The following is a 14,686-nucleotide window of genomic DNA, read 5'->3' as shown; positions in this document are numbered from 1 at the left end:
CTGGCACAAGAAAAGAAAATATGTCAAAAAATGTAATTTAATTTAAAGTTTCATCGAGCCAATCCTCCCTTCCCTGTCCCCAGGCTTATCCCAATGAATTTTCTTTTCCTTTGACCAATCAAGAGGCCACGTCACTGGTTCGAATCCCGCCTGCGGCATAGGTGTTTGTGATCGTCCTACGAACTCTTCGCGATTCACAACATGCAAATGAACATTAAAAAAAAAAAGGTATCGCACACTAATATACAAAAACCATATTAGAGGTAAACTTAATCATAAGTGCACTGGAAATATTTTATCACAGTCATCATCGGCAAGCGAATTTGTTGGATCAAGGCTATTATGAGGAATTAAATTACTGCAACACAAGCATACGACACACACAACAAAATCTTAATTTGCAATTTTTTCTCCTCTTTAAACCATAATTTCGAAAGAGAGAGGGGAACAGTACAAACCTTAACTCGAAAGTTTGAACTTCTTGAGCAAAGTGTAAACATTTGTATATACAACTATGCTGCATTCAAAAGGATCTACAAGAAGATATTTCTTCACAACTAATTTATTCTCATGCTAGAGTCATAGTGATTGATAATTAAAAATTGAAGCAGTTAACGTCTCCAAATGTTTATAAATCATCGTTTTGTTAGATTTGAAAGACTGGGTTACCCAAGTAATTGTGTAACCCAGTTATTTCTCTTTCAATGTATTTGAACCTCTTCCCTCAATTCATGAAAAATAATACAGGTTGTCCATAAGTCACGAATGGGTTTAAACATTTAATAACTTTTTTATTTATCGGGTCACTAAGTTCTTGGTGGGACTTAGTGACCAATTTCTCTTGATTCTAACATATTATAATTCAAACATAAGTTGAAATCCTCTACCCAAGAGCAGCGACCTTATGGATATGTAGTTGTTTCGACGAGATAATAGAAATATATTATAATTTGATTAATTATATTCAAGGAAAATTTAAAAGCCAAGCGCCATAAATATACTATAAACTATTCAATATTTTCTTCTTGAATTGCCACAAACTTGCGAAAATCCTTTATCCAATTGGCTTGCATACTGATTAAGTGCAGTGCATTCCCTGACAGGTTCATAACGTTGGGTTTCAGTTCCTTAACATGCTGTTGCACGTTTCGCTTCTTAACATTGCACATTTTAATTGAGGCCTGTTTGGGTGTTTTGGTAAGGTGATCGACCACATACTATTTTCTGGCCGATCACCTTACTGGAGGGGGGGGGAGTCACCTTACAAGTTACCGAAAGCAACTCTTTTCGCTCTTTATATAAGAATAAACTGCACTCTTTTGAAATGGACTTATCCCTGACATGAAGAATGCCAAAACGAAGCATGATTACTAATGATATGGCTGAACAGTCTTATGGTATCTTCAATGATATGGCTAAACAATTTTATGGTATCTTCATTCCATTTCTTAACTCTTATCTATAATTAATATTTAGCAAAAGCAAATATCTACTTTAAGCAGAATATATAAACCTCATTGAAAACTATGGTCTCGAATAATTTGCTCCAATACAATGGTACCCCACAACCAGACTTAGTCTAAGTTGGTGAGTCTACCAGGTACTTTAGCTTAAGTCAAATCCAAATGAGTATACAGATTCCTGAATATCATTTTTTTCTCGTCACCTGGAACGCAAGCACACAGACGACTGCCCTAAGACTGAACCTGACTACATCTGTACGAAATTTCTTTATCAGAAAGAAGAGGTGTACAGAAACCTACTAGCATTAAGATTTATATTTGTGTCTCCAATGAATGAAGAGATCTGTATTGAGAGAGGAACGAATAAAAGATTTGAGAATGTTTTGCTCTATTATCGGATTTAATAACTGTACTGAAAATTTTAATTCAAACCAAATTTGATCTTATATAAATTGTGGAGTATGTGTGTAATCGCTATCATACGACTTATTAGCGGGACTGCTTTTTTGTGTGTATTTAACCATCAAGTATGCTAAATACTGTACATCCAGTCACTAGAACTATCGAAAGCAAAGTATTTTATGCATGTACATTTGATCTGCATTTTGTCACGAAAAAGGTGAATGTAATGAGCGTGCAAGAGGCCAGTTGGCGTGTCAAATGCTTCCGTTCTCTCATACGTAGCTTATACCCGTGTTAGTTGATAAATACAGGTGTGATTTAATTTATAGGTCACACCTGTATTTATCGAAATTTTAAATTAGTCATAATTTTATGTTCCTAGAAGTAATTTTTGTGCCTGGAAAAACTTATTTTTATTTGAAAGCTATAATCGTATCTCTTGCACTTCGATGAAAAAAATACTCAAATTAATAACCATAAGATCAACAGAACTTCTTTACAAAAAACAAAAATATAGCCTATGTCACTGTCTCTCGATTTTTAATCATCCCTAAGTACCACGAAAACCTAAGGGGATTATTTTATTTTATCTGAGTCCAAGATGGTTTGGTTGAAAAACAGGAACATAGAGAAAATGTGGCGTAGAGGATTTTCGTTGCTGTGCAAAACCAATCTACAGGGTGGCGAAGGCCTAAAATGACTTCAAAAAAATTCCCCGTTTGGTCTCTACAGCAGGATTTCAGGATTATCTAACCGTTAGCCCACCCACGGTTGGCTAAATATGCATTACCTGTCCATAATATTATAAACTCTACTGCAGGCTCATGTGGTACTTCCATGCACCTTAATTCGATTCAGTTCTTATACAGACTTTTGCATCAACGGTTTTAGATAATTTACTGGTTTTCAATGGATTATGTTTCACACACAAACTTTATGTTTCACACCATAAAGTTTGTGTGTGTGTATGTCACACATACACACAAACTTTATTTTAAATATTCTTTTATTTTAATTATGAATATGTTATTGGTTTCTGTTTTTGTTAACCACTATAGTAATGCGCCATGTGATGAAAATATATAAGACATTACAGCCATCGGTGCTAATAAAGATTTAGATAATCTAGGAACCCTACTCTAGAGATCAGTCTTCTTCAAGCCGCTTCAGGAACGAATAAGATATGTAGTGGTCCCCTACCAAGCAATGAAATTTAGCTATCGTCTAAAGCAGGGGTCGGCAAACGTTTTAGACCATCGACCCCTTCATGGAATCCTTGATCCATCATCGACCCCCCATTATGTTAAATAAATAAATAAATGTTATCAATAATAAATTTCTCAATTTAAAAATAATAATTCCTTCACCCTTTCATTGTTTTCATTGGAAAATGATGGTATAAATCCAAATATTAAACACTCTTGCGAATACTGTCGGCACTTCTATCAGGGACCGCCAGTATTCGCAAGAGTGTTTAATAACACCTAGTAAACATACAACGCCAACTGGCTGAGCCCCGATAAATACGCACTAGCCCCCTGATTGTCTGTTCTAGATGTCTTCATCGGGGCTCAGCCAGTTGGCGTTGTATGTTTACTAGGTGTTACTCAAAATCGTTTCAGGTGTTTACTGACCCCCCCCCCCCCATTTAACCTTTAGACATTTATCGACCCCCAGAGCCGCATCGACCAACCCCTGGTCTAAAGACTGTACACAACACACGATGAGTAGTGGTAGCAAAGCGGAAACGTTATATCTATTTCATCATACGATTCAACATCCTGGTGTCGTAGGATGTAGTTATTAATAGTAAGAATATCGTGTTATCATCTCAAACAATCCCTTAATTTGTATACTTCTTTGAAATACTAAAATAAATGGAATTTTCTGTCGACAGCGTATGCAGAAAATAGGAACTAATAATATTAGCATTCGAATAACTGTACAAATAATTCTACAGAAAAAATTATACTAAACTAATCAAATGAAATCTGTAAACTATACACGGAAATATATGCTTTCGAAATTTAAAAAAAAAGAAGATAGCAATAATGCAAAATATATGAAAAATGATTTGCCAACTAGATAATTAAGCAGAAAATATAAGTCAATTTGAATCCAAGTGAAATAATATAAATGAAAGAGTCAAGAGACGATTGACTAAGATTGTTTCTGGTCTCTGGAATGTTGAGTATGAAAATAGATTGAGGAAATGAAATTTGCAGAAACTAGGGGGGGGGGGACCACAACCCACAATTATCTCAAACTCTCAAGGAATTCTACGGACAGTTTATTATGATTGTGGGTTGTGGTCTTCTGTATGCTAATTTAAAAAATTCGATTAGATATACAATACGTACAGTTCCGATGGTCTAATGAAAGGACGAACTAATAGAATTATGTAACACGTGGTCAACAGTTATTTCTGGAGATTTAGAAAAATAATTTAGATTCTTGTTTGGGATACACTCCTACTGAAAGTGGAAACAGTACGTTTTTTCTTTATATAACATGCCACCACGATTTCTTATAAGTTTGAAAAGGATAATGATTCACATGCAAGTGCAGAGTAAATAGCATATGTAAAACAGTTTAATCAGGAGAGGAGGGGAAGATCCTGGCAAATAAATAAAATATAATTATAACTCATTTTGAAACTCAGGAATTAAAAGTGGAGTGTCAACCCTCAGGAATTAGTATATACAATGGGCACTAGATGAGGATGGTAAGGAGTTATGCTTAATGTAAATTTTATGAAGGTTTTATTTATATTTGAAGTACTCACCCCCCCTTTTTTTTTTAACCAAGTGCCAGCTATTTTAAAACTCAGTCTCCCGTCTTGTCGCATGGCATCATATGTGAAAAAAATAGGATACTATATGAAGAATTTAGGAGAATATACAATATGAAAATGCTACATAGATACATAAACTTTTCTTTTATCTTTACAACTCCAGATTTCACTAAATTTATATTTTATCACTTCGACAATAACATAATATTATTCTGAAATTGCTTTTAAAAGAAAAATTCTTGGATTGTGTTTTCTACTTACACTCATACACTGACAGGTATATAAATATATAGAACGGGATTTTTTATTTTCTGTTTAATAGTGATTAGATGCAACGTTTCCGAATACCTAATCTAGAGCAGCAGTGTCGTCGTCACAGTTCACCCTTGTATCACATATCAATCACATCCTCCTAAAAAACAAACCATAAACAAGTACTAAATGAGTAACTAAAGAAAGAAAGAAAATGGCCACAAAATTCATAACCATCTTAAAATGAGTAATCAATTAAGTATATAATTTAGCCTTTTCTTTTAGTAAATCTTCTCATGAATCATTTGAAATTTCCTCAGTCTCATTGGCGCACTGACTAAGAAACACTTCTCTATTCGTCATCTGCTTATTTTTTTTTTTTTTAAGAGAAAGAAAGGGATATAAAACGGGAAATAAACAGCCTTTTCCCAGAAACTTATGTGCGAGTTGGTGCCTTAATTACATGATATAGCATAAATTACTTGTCCCATCCAAATTTGGAGATCTGAAGGAATAGAAAAAGTTCCTTGTTTGGTCTCTAGAACTGGATTTCCATATGGTTTAACTTTTAAACCACCCACTGCACAATAGATTTTCAACCTCTCCTGAGTGGGTTTCACATAAAAAAATGCCTTATATTTGCCATATTATTAACTTCTCCCCAACCTAATAAATTAAATAATAACAAAATCAAATTTCCATATATTCTTTGCAAAAATGAAAAAGAAACGTGAATTTAATGATACGAAAAACACACTGTAACACTAAAACAAATCTGAAAAAAGGCTGAAAGAATATCAGATGAAAATACAAGAAAGAATGAAAATATATGAGATGAAAATTCATAATCGTGAATTAATACATTACTCTGCTTTAATTAATTAATTTACTAAAAATGAACTACATTTGACAATTTTCTATAATTCGGAGAATTAGAAATAAATCTGAATAACAGTTATTCACTAGCAGACGTATTTTCCACCAACTTCATTCTTGGTTTGATTTGTGGATGACGTGTGCGTTTGCTGTCTGGTTGTCATTTGAAACTGAACTTAATAAATTCCTGGTTAAAATCAGTAATATGCAGCACCATATCTGCCCTTTGATTGTTTAATGAATCGGATTCGCTCAGCATTCCTAGTCATAGGAAAGCCACTTTTACAAGAAAGTGTTTCGTAATGATTCCCGCTATCCAGTGGGAAAAGGGAAAAAAATGGTATTATACATATCCGCTTATTAAACAAATATAATCTTCTCTACAATTGCAATCCCAGTCAGTCGACGAGACATTTCTGGTCTCCAAGTAATAGGCAATGAATTTGAATTCCACTATTGAGAAATGTTTGTCAATGGATTGAGGTGGCAGATGGTTTCATTGTCCGGTATGAAACTACTGCCCTTGCTTACATGAGAGCTGAAGCAACGTAAAGGAGAAAGGAAAAAAAAAAAAGTATTGTGGTGTCCCAGAATATGGTTCCCATATCATCCAGGCCGTAAGTCCCAACAGTACTTATGTATTAAGGATTTGCAACCGCTCGTGGATGGGATGCACATAAAAAAGACATCTCAAAACAAATGAAAAAATATGAATATGCAGTAAATGAACCGCTCCTAATTAGTGACTTTAGTTCTCGTATTGCGTATGCAACATCTTTTATCATCTGTCTGATTTTCTCATCATTTGTTAATGATTGTGGAATAGCTGAGATTTGAGTTACTGGGAATTTCTCTACATCTCATTTAGGATTCTGTGAACCCCAATTAATTATCTGAAAATATATGCAAAGTAACTGTTTTGTAGCCGTGCACCAGTCCATGGAATGATCGGATTTCTTTTTTCTCTTATTAGCTACGTCGTTGCAGTGTTTACCTTCTGGAGTTCATAACTCCAACCACAACTTTGATTTGTGCAAGACTTTGCAGCAAATTTTATAAACATTATTATATTATTTTCTGAAAGGATAAGAATTATTCGGGTAATTATTCACAAAACTCCGTAATTTCGGCAGAGAGAGATGCGAATGTAATCTTAATGTTAGCACTCCCATGGTGTATCGTGCCATGTTTGTAGCTGGCATAAATTGGAGGAATATGATGCTCCAACTGCGTCCGGGTGAATTGGCTAAGAGAAGGGAACTGACGGAGTTTGTAAACAGGCATTGTAATAGGATACCATCTTGCAAGCCTGTCTGTTTGGCAAACTGTTAACAAACTGGGCCATCCCAGGTCAATAATCAGCGATACCATACTGAGATGGAAGCGCAAGGAGTCAACTACACGTGCTACTCATAGTGGACGATCCATCACTCACCAAATGTGACCGTAAGATGCTACAAATGATAATATGTAAAACCCGCCATTCGTCGGTGCCGACAAGTTGAATGCAAAGTTCTGGACATCGACTGGAACATAAATCTGCACAAAAAAATTATTCAGAACAGAGGCTCACAACACGAGTTTCCATGGCAGGACTGCAATATGCAAGCACCACATTATCCAAACCAGCATGCAGAATCGTCTTCAGTGGCGCAAAGAGTGTGTACAGTGGGATGTTGAAGTTGAAGCTTAAAAAGTTGTGTTATGAAACGAAGAACCATACTACACTGTCTACCGAGCAGATGGACGAGTATGGGAGTGATGGATGCCCGGTGAACATTTCTTACCGGGGTGCGTAACCTCAACTCTGACATTCGGAGGTGGGGTGTGATGGTATGGTCCTATTTTTCCTGGTTTGGCCTCGGACCTCTGTTTGTATTGCCACGAACACTGAACTCCGAGAGTATCTGAATATTCTGGACAACCAAATGCTTCCTACTTTGTGGCATTTCTACTGAAATGACCATTGTCTCTTTCAGCAAGACAATGCATCTGTTCATAAGGCTGCTGCTATAACTTCGTGGTTTGTGGAAGTGAAGGTTACTACATTTGACTGGCCTCCACAGAGCCCCGATCTCAATCCTATTATCTGGGATGAACTGGAGCGTCAGGTGAGGTCAATGGACGTCTGCCCCACAACAATCCAGGACCTCATTACATGCCTACAGGAAGAATGGTCCAAAATTACCATTGATCGCTTGTAGAAAGTATGCTCAGTAGGATTGCTGCAGTCATCGCAGCGAAAGGAGGTCCTACATCGCTGTTTCCAGCAATGCGCGTGGAAACACTACCGAGGCATGAGAAAAAGGTTTTAAAAAATTCTCCGTTTTTTTTTTTTTTTTTTTTTTGAGAAATTGTTGGAAGCCGTTTTCCAACTTCACCAATGCTGAAAGTTTAGTGCTCTCTAACCGGCCATGTCGACGAGAATGATGGATAACTACATCTTGCTTTTAATCATAACTATTACTGAAATTGTATAAAATTCACAGTCGATTTTCCAAGTGTGGGATTAAAAGCCCTACTTGCCTCCACCAGAAATAGAAACAGATGAAAAAATATTTAGAAAAAAATTCCTCTAGTGTACAGCCAACAGTATCTATATGGTCTTTCTTCTGTTCATTTGGCAATATTGTAATTTGGAAGCTACCAAGAGGATACGTAAAAAATAACAGCTTTATATCTAATGTCTGTATTTGGACGTGGCGACTTTTTCTATACATAACTTATACGTGATTTTCTTAAACTGAAGGCTTTTAAGAGAGCTGCAAATTTTCGTGGATACCATTTTAAAAGTGTTTGTGAACCAGATATATAAAGTAACAAGGCAAGTTGCGGCCCACAAGTTGCCTGACTGCTCTTAAATATCATTGACAATATTTAAAGTTTAGGTATATAAAGTAGTGAATTCTTCTAATCGCAGTGTGCCTCATTTCACAAATATAATCATGCAGATTTAAAAAAATAAATAAATAAAGATAATGTTGAATTCGGTAAAATGGCTATAAAAGAGGTATAATTTGGGGGAATAGCTCTCTTGAAAAAGAAGCAGGGAAAAAAAAGAGACAACTTTATCAAGACTGGATAATATATGAAAGTATTAAAATTAGGCGGAAGAAACCTTATAAATATATTAACACACAAATTTTGAAACAAACGTAATAATAACTTCATTAACAATAAAAAAACGTCAATTAAAATTCTTGACAATATTTTTAACAGTCCGTCTCCATAAAGTTTGGGCACCTATAGCACATTAGTACTATGAAATGGGTCAGATAAATCGGTATGGAGGAAAGACAAAAGTTAATTCTCACGCAACTGGTGATGAAAATCATCTTATTCAACATTCATGCATGCCAGCGGTATTGAAACCCATAACCAGCCGGTTATAGAGGTTATAGATTTTATAGCATTATCCACTCAGTTATCCAGACCAGGTGATATATAATAGGTTAATTCCTATGGAGCGAAAACATCTCGGAAAGTTCTGATTTATTATTATTTTTTTCAATGTTAATGGCACCAAAGAAAGGTTCAAGATTTACAGTACATAAGTACCATGAGTAGGTTAAGGATTATATTATCTGGAAATCATACTCTAAAGACCAAACGTGGAGCTTTTGAAGAACAGGAGAGAGGTAGCGCCATTATTCGGTCAACAACCCATATTCGTAGGTCTGCAGAAAAATATTCAACTTCAAAATTCTTGAACGAGAGCTTTACAAGAGGGAGAAATAAATGCTGTAAAGGAAAAGTTATAGTGGAGCTAGTCGATCCATTTGCCTTTCTTCCAGTAGTGAGATGCGCGCGCACTGCACTCCTCAAACCCCACTACCATCCGTCGCAATTAAAAATAGACCGATCTGAAAGAAGGGAGGTCCACGTACCCTAACAAATAGAAATGTTAACAATGTACGAGTCAAAGTCAGAAACATGTCAATGGCAAAATAATTCGCTTCAGATTGGTTCGAGAATTACACTTTTAAAGCCGAATAATTTCGATGTGCACAGTACTGACACTGTATGAAATTCACATTTTCAACATGAGAAATTAACTTTCCATTATTTCATTTTCTTTATCTGTGATAACTGTTACCTCCTTAAATATTACTCCATTTTGTATTTTTTTTTTCGTTAACTAACTAAAAGTACATTTCTTATTCACTCCACTCCATGATTCATGCAAGCATGCATCGAAAATCTGCAGAACGTTCCTGAAAAACTCTTTTGGTTTGGGTCTTCTGTGTGCGTGCACATGCACGCACACACGCACACAAAAGTAACCGAATGAATGAGCGAATGACAGATCAAAATGTTTTACTGATTTCCATATGGGGACAGGAAATCGAACTTTTGCATGGAGAATTTTTTCATATGCAGCAAAAAGTTCGGATTTAAGCTTAATAAAAAAAAAATTATCTGGCCAGGATATTGGGATGGGATTTTTTTTTCTTAGGTTGGGTTTAAAAAAACTACTGGCAATCCGCTTACACCGCCCTTATTTCTTATGACTTTTGAGAAAAAAATAAAATAAAATAAGGCGCTATGCTATTTCTGAAATGATCCATCCGGTGGTATGTGTTTCAAATTGCATTATCAATGTTATAATAGTTTTAGTCATTAAATCAGAAGTCAAAGCCAGCGCATTCAAACACGGTAGTGCCCCTTAGCAACATAAGCATGCTATCTTATCTTGATTTGGAAAAAAAAGAAAAAGCAATCTGAAACAGAAAAATGTGACGTTCGAAAATTCTATCGAATCTCTTGTTAAAATGATAGCCATGAAAATACATTCTCAAAGTGTGTACATTCCTTCTCCAATATAAACTAAACTGAACAGGAGAAATTCGAGTTAAAAAATATCACTGAATCGCTACAGTTCCCTGCGCTGCGTGGGAAACTGTAACGATTCGGTGATATTTTTAAGTCGAATTTCTCCTGTTCAGTTAAGTATTTTTTTTCTCAGAGTTGACTGGAGGTACATACGCGCGCGTCTTCAGGGCGCACTCACGTATCAACAGGACTGGTACTCAAAGGGGAGAAAACCCCTAGTTAACACATAACAAGGCCAACTCTGTTATATATATATATAAAAAATAATATATAATATAAAATAATATGTGTGTGTGTGTGTGTGTGTGTGTGTGTGTGTGTGTGTGTGTGTGTGTGTGTGTGTGTGTGTGTGTGTGTGTGTGTGTGTGTGTGTGTGTGTGTGTGTGTGTGTGTGTTACTGTCTATAGCTACTGATGAATGGATGTGGGAAGTTCGAAGTGGTAGGATAAGAGAATATCTTAAAAAAAAAAAACTCAGCCCTTTATATGAAGAACACAAATTGCAACCCAGAAATTAGCCAATAATAAAATAAATATATGTGGAAATGAGAATTAAATTACTTTCAAGAATTAAAAAGGAATGGAACTAATTTTAATATAGCAGACATCTAGTAGAAGTAGTAGTGAGGGGGGGGGTATCTGTTGACTGTGAATCAAATGAATCAAAACTGAATGACTCACTGGAATCAACGAATGGATGCACAGTCGGTAGCATCGATGCCGTCTGGTCGAGAAAGAACTGGATTGGAAACGTCATAGTATAAGAACTTTTATAAACGATTTTCAACTAACCGAGTTAGTTAGTCACAGACGGAACGGATGAGTTTCCATATTCTGGAATCTCGAGTTTTCATCATTAAAACAGACAAACTATGCAGTAAACGCACACCTAATTTATATTAACTAATAATAGCCTTAGTTGATTCAGTGTAATTTAAATAACCAAATAAAAAATCACATCACAAGAAAGTATCGTATCGCTCCTCCTATATTTAATAAGCATGGAATAGTAATTTACTTTAGAGGGCTGAGAAAAGCAAAAAAAAAATCTATGAACCATAAAAAATAGGCATATCAACTCGTGAATTTATGTGTAGTCTTGCAACAAAGCAGCTAGGAGGAAGAATGTAGTATTCATGAATGGGGGAGATGGGAACTTTTACGCAGTTCAAATCCAATCCAATCACTCTCGCATAATACCATTTACGAGTGATTAATATTATCAATCCCAGTAAGGATTTGATCGTCTCATAAAATGTCCACGGTTCTATATCTAGATATATAAATAGTTTTGGTAATAATCTCCATTCTGAATTCTACAAAATAAGAATGCGGCTGTTTGTAGAGCCACCCAATAACTTAGGCTATTTGGTGCTCCGCACAAAACTTCCACGTGCCATATGTTGCGTGGACTATTTAGAAATATGTGATTGCAGAAATTGTGACGAATCGAATAGAAAACCTCATACCTCAACTGCAATTTTACATTTCCTGTTGTTTATGAAACTCTCTATAGTTAGCGCAATGTTTCATCCGACTACACCGTTATGCTAAATTCAAGGTTGACATTTCTGATTGTAATGCAGTATTGCTATTACCACTTGCGTAATGTCAGAGGAGAAGGATTTACTATGACGTTGTTAAAATGACAGTTGTGATCAATATATTTTCTAATAAAATTCGCATCTGGCTTTGAAGATGCTCCCTTCATATTATATTTTAAAAGTAATAACTGAACAATTTTTATATTAATTCCACCCACGAACTGTTTTAAAGCTATAGTGCATTTTTAGTGACCTACGCTATACAGATCAAATATGGAATTTTTTCACTTCACTTCGGGTCCAATAAGCGAAGATAGTGATCTCGCACCGGAAGAAAACAATAGTCTATCATATAACAAGTGGAGAACGAGGACGCTAGACAGGCTGGCACATGATGTGACAACGCAAGCATCCCAACTAAAGATTCTCATGAAGAGGCAGAAGATTCTTCCTCCCTAAAGGTAAAAATTAATAAACATAATACACTCAGCTCGTGAGGGAATTAAATCTTACGCAATTATAAATAACAACTAACATGGTACTACCAACTGCCTATTAAGCAAGCTATTTTATACTATAATTCGAATAAGACGAAATAACCAGTCTCTTTTATTATGAATCCACCAGGTTAAACGCTGATCTCGTGTCAGCGAAATATCATGCTTGCACTTGAAAACAAGATTGTGCCCAACCATGCAATTTCATAAACTGTCCGTTAATTTGAGTGGTTTTTACTGTTTTCTCGATAGTTTTTTTTTTTTAAACAAGAAGTTGTATATAACAGTGTTTGAAATAATCAAACGAACAAGATGGGAAAAACATCATGTATTTAAGCACTGGCAATTATCCACTGCACCATTTTTCTGTCTCTTTTAATAGTATCACGACTTTTAAATGATCTCATCTCCTTTATTAACAATAACACACACATATATTCGATTAGATTATATTTCACTGGAATGTCCAGTTTTATCAGATAAATAAAGATCTAAGCGTACCATGTTCCATTGGACACATGACGGAGAAAGTTGAAAACATTGCGCACGATAAGATTTAAAAAAAAAAAGGAGAAGAAGATAAAAGACGTATTTTTTAATTAAAATTTCAACTTGAGTAAAAATATATTAGTTTATTAGTATCACTTTTATCATAGAAGCAATAAAATAAAAGTAGAGAGATAAGCTAATAAATTTTCTGTGAATTAACAACAGAAGACGGATATTAAGGAATATGCAAAGACCTCAACTGTACAGCTGTGCTATCCTAATTTGTACATTCATAGTCGTAGGATATGAATGTAATTGTGAATCGTGAAAATCGTGAAATATGAATGTACATTCATGTACATTCATATTTCACTTGCAGTAGTCGGGAGGACTACTGAAAGTGAAATAGCTTAAAACAAAAAAGGGCTTGAGCTTTAAAAGATCAGCACTTAACCCTTTAGTGTGCCCCTCTTTTTTATTTCTTTTATAGGTGTCTTTGCGCTTCAAACTGTGGTTCTTCAAGCCAAGTACAAACACTAAATAGCTACAAATAGTTCTTGTCAAAAGTTATATAAATCGAGAAGTTCGTTGCTGAACAGAAATCGAAAACATCTCTTTTGGATGAACGATAATATTTATTACCAAGAATGTAAAATAAAAATTAACAGATTTATTAAATAAATAACAAATATTAGAAATCGCTCGCCTTAAAATCTAAACTTTTCACATAAATACTCTGTATTTAAGATATATTTTGCAAAATGCATATGAAGCAACAATAACTCAGGGAAGATAACTAGTAATGGAATGACTTATCAATACCAAAAATTAATTGTGGCATTTTGCTGGAGACGAATATGCATAATCGTAAGTTCGACAAAACTGCCTTTGTAGCATACAAATACGAGTACATATAAATAAATGCTAGTTATGATTTGGAAGCATCGTTTCTTATCTAACACGTCATGGGAATGCGCTCATTTCGGTGACAGCAAGAGGTGGAGACAGACTACCCAAATTTCCAAAAAAACGTTCGGTTAAGTGCCGCCTGCTTCCCTTTAATAAACTAAATGGTTTTTTTTGTAAACTGATGAAAATGTTAAAAGCGACTTGGCGGAATGGCTCAGAGAGTGATTAGTGCTTCTGCTTTCTAATCAAAGGTGGTAGTGGTTTCGAATTCCACTACGATCACGAATGTTTGTGTATAGCTTTAGGTAGCAGGCGATTTTTATCGCCTGGTGTGAGACCACTGTAACCTGCTTATTGGAGGTCTGAAGTGGCTTGAAAAAATTTCATGTCTGGTTTTCAGAGCATAGATTCCACATTCTTAGCCCACTCGCTTACTGATGTAGAGTAGTACAGCCTTTCGTGAGTAAGATGCACATAAACAATGGAAGGTAGTGTTTTGAAATACTCAAAACAATTACAATGCACGGTGAGGATTTACGAGCAAGTCGAAGGGTGTAATATACTTATGGAAAGTTGTACTATCGATTTTGCACATTTTGGAGAAATAAAAATATTAAATATTAAACTT

Source organism: Typopeltis vanoorti, chromosome 10 (assembly GCF_054136105.1).
Source record: "Typopeltis vanoorti isolate ZY-2024b chromosome 10, IOZ_Tvanoo_1.0, whole genome shotgun sequence".
In the NCBI taxonomy this organism is placed as follows: domain Eukaryota; kingdom Metazoa; phylum Arthropoda; class Arachnida; order Uropygi; family Thelyphonidae; genus Typopeltis; species Typopeltis vanoorti.
The sequence above is the reverse complement of the archived record's forward strand: the minus strand, read 5'-3'. Positions refer to the sequence as shown.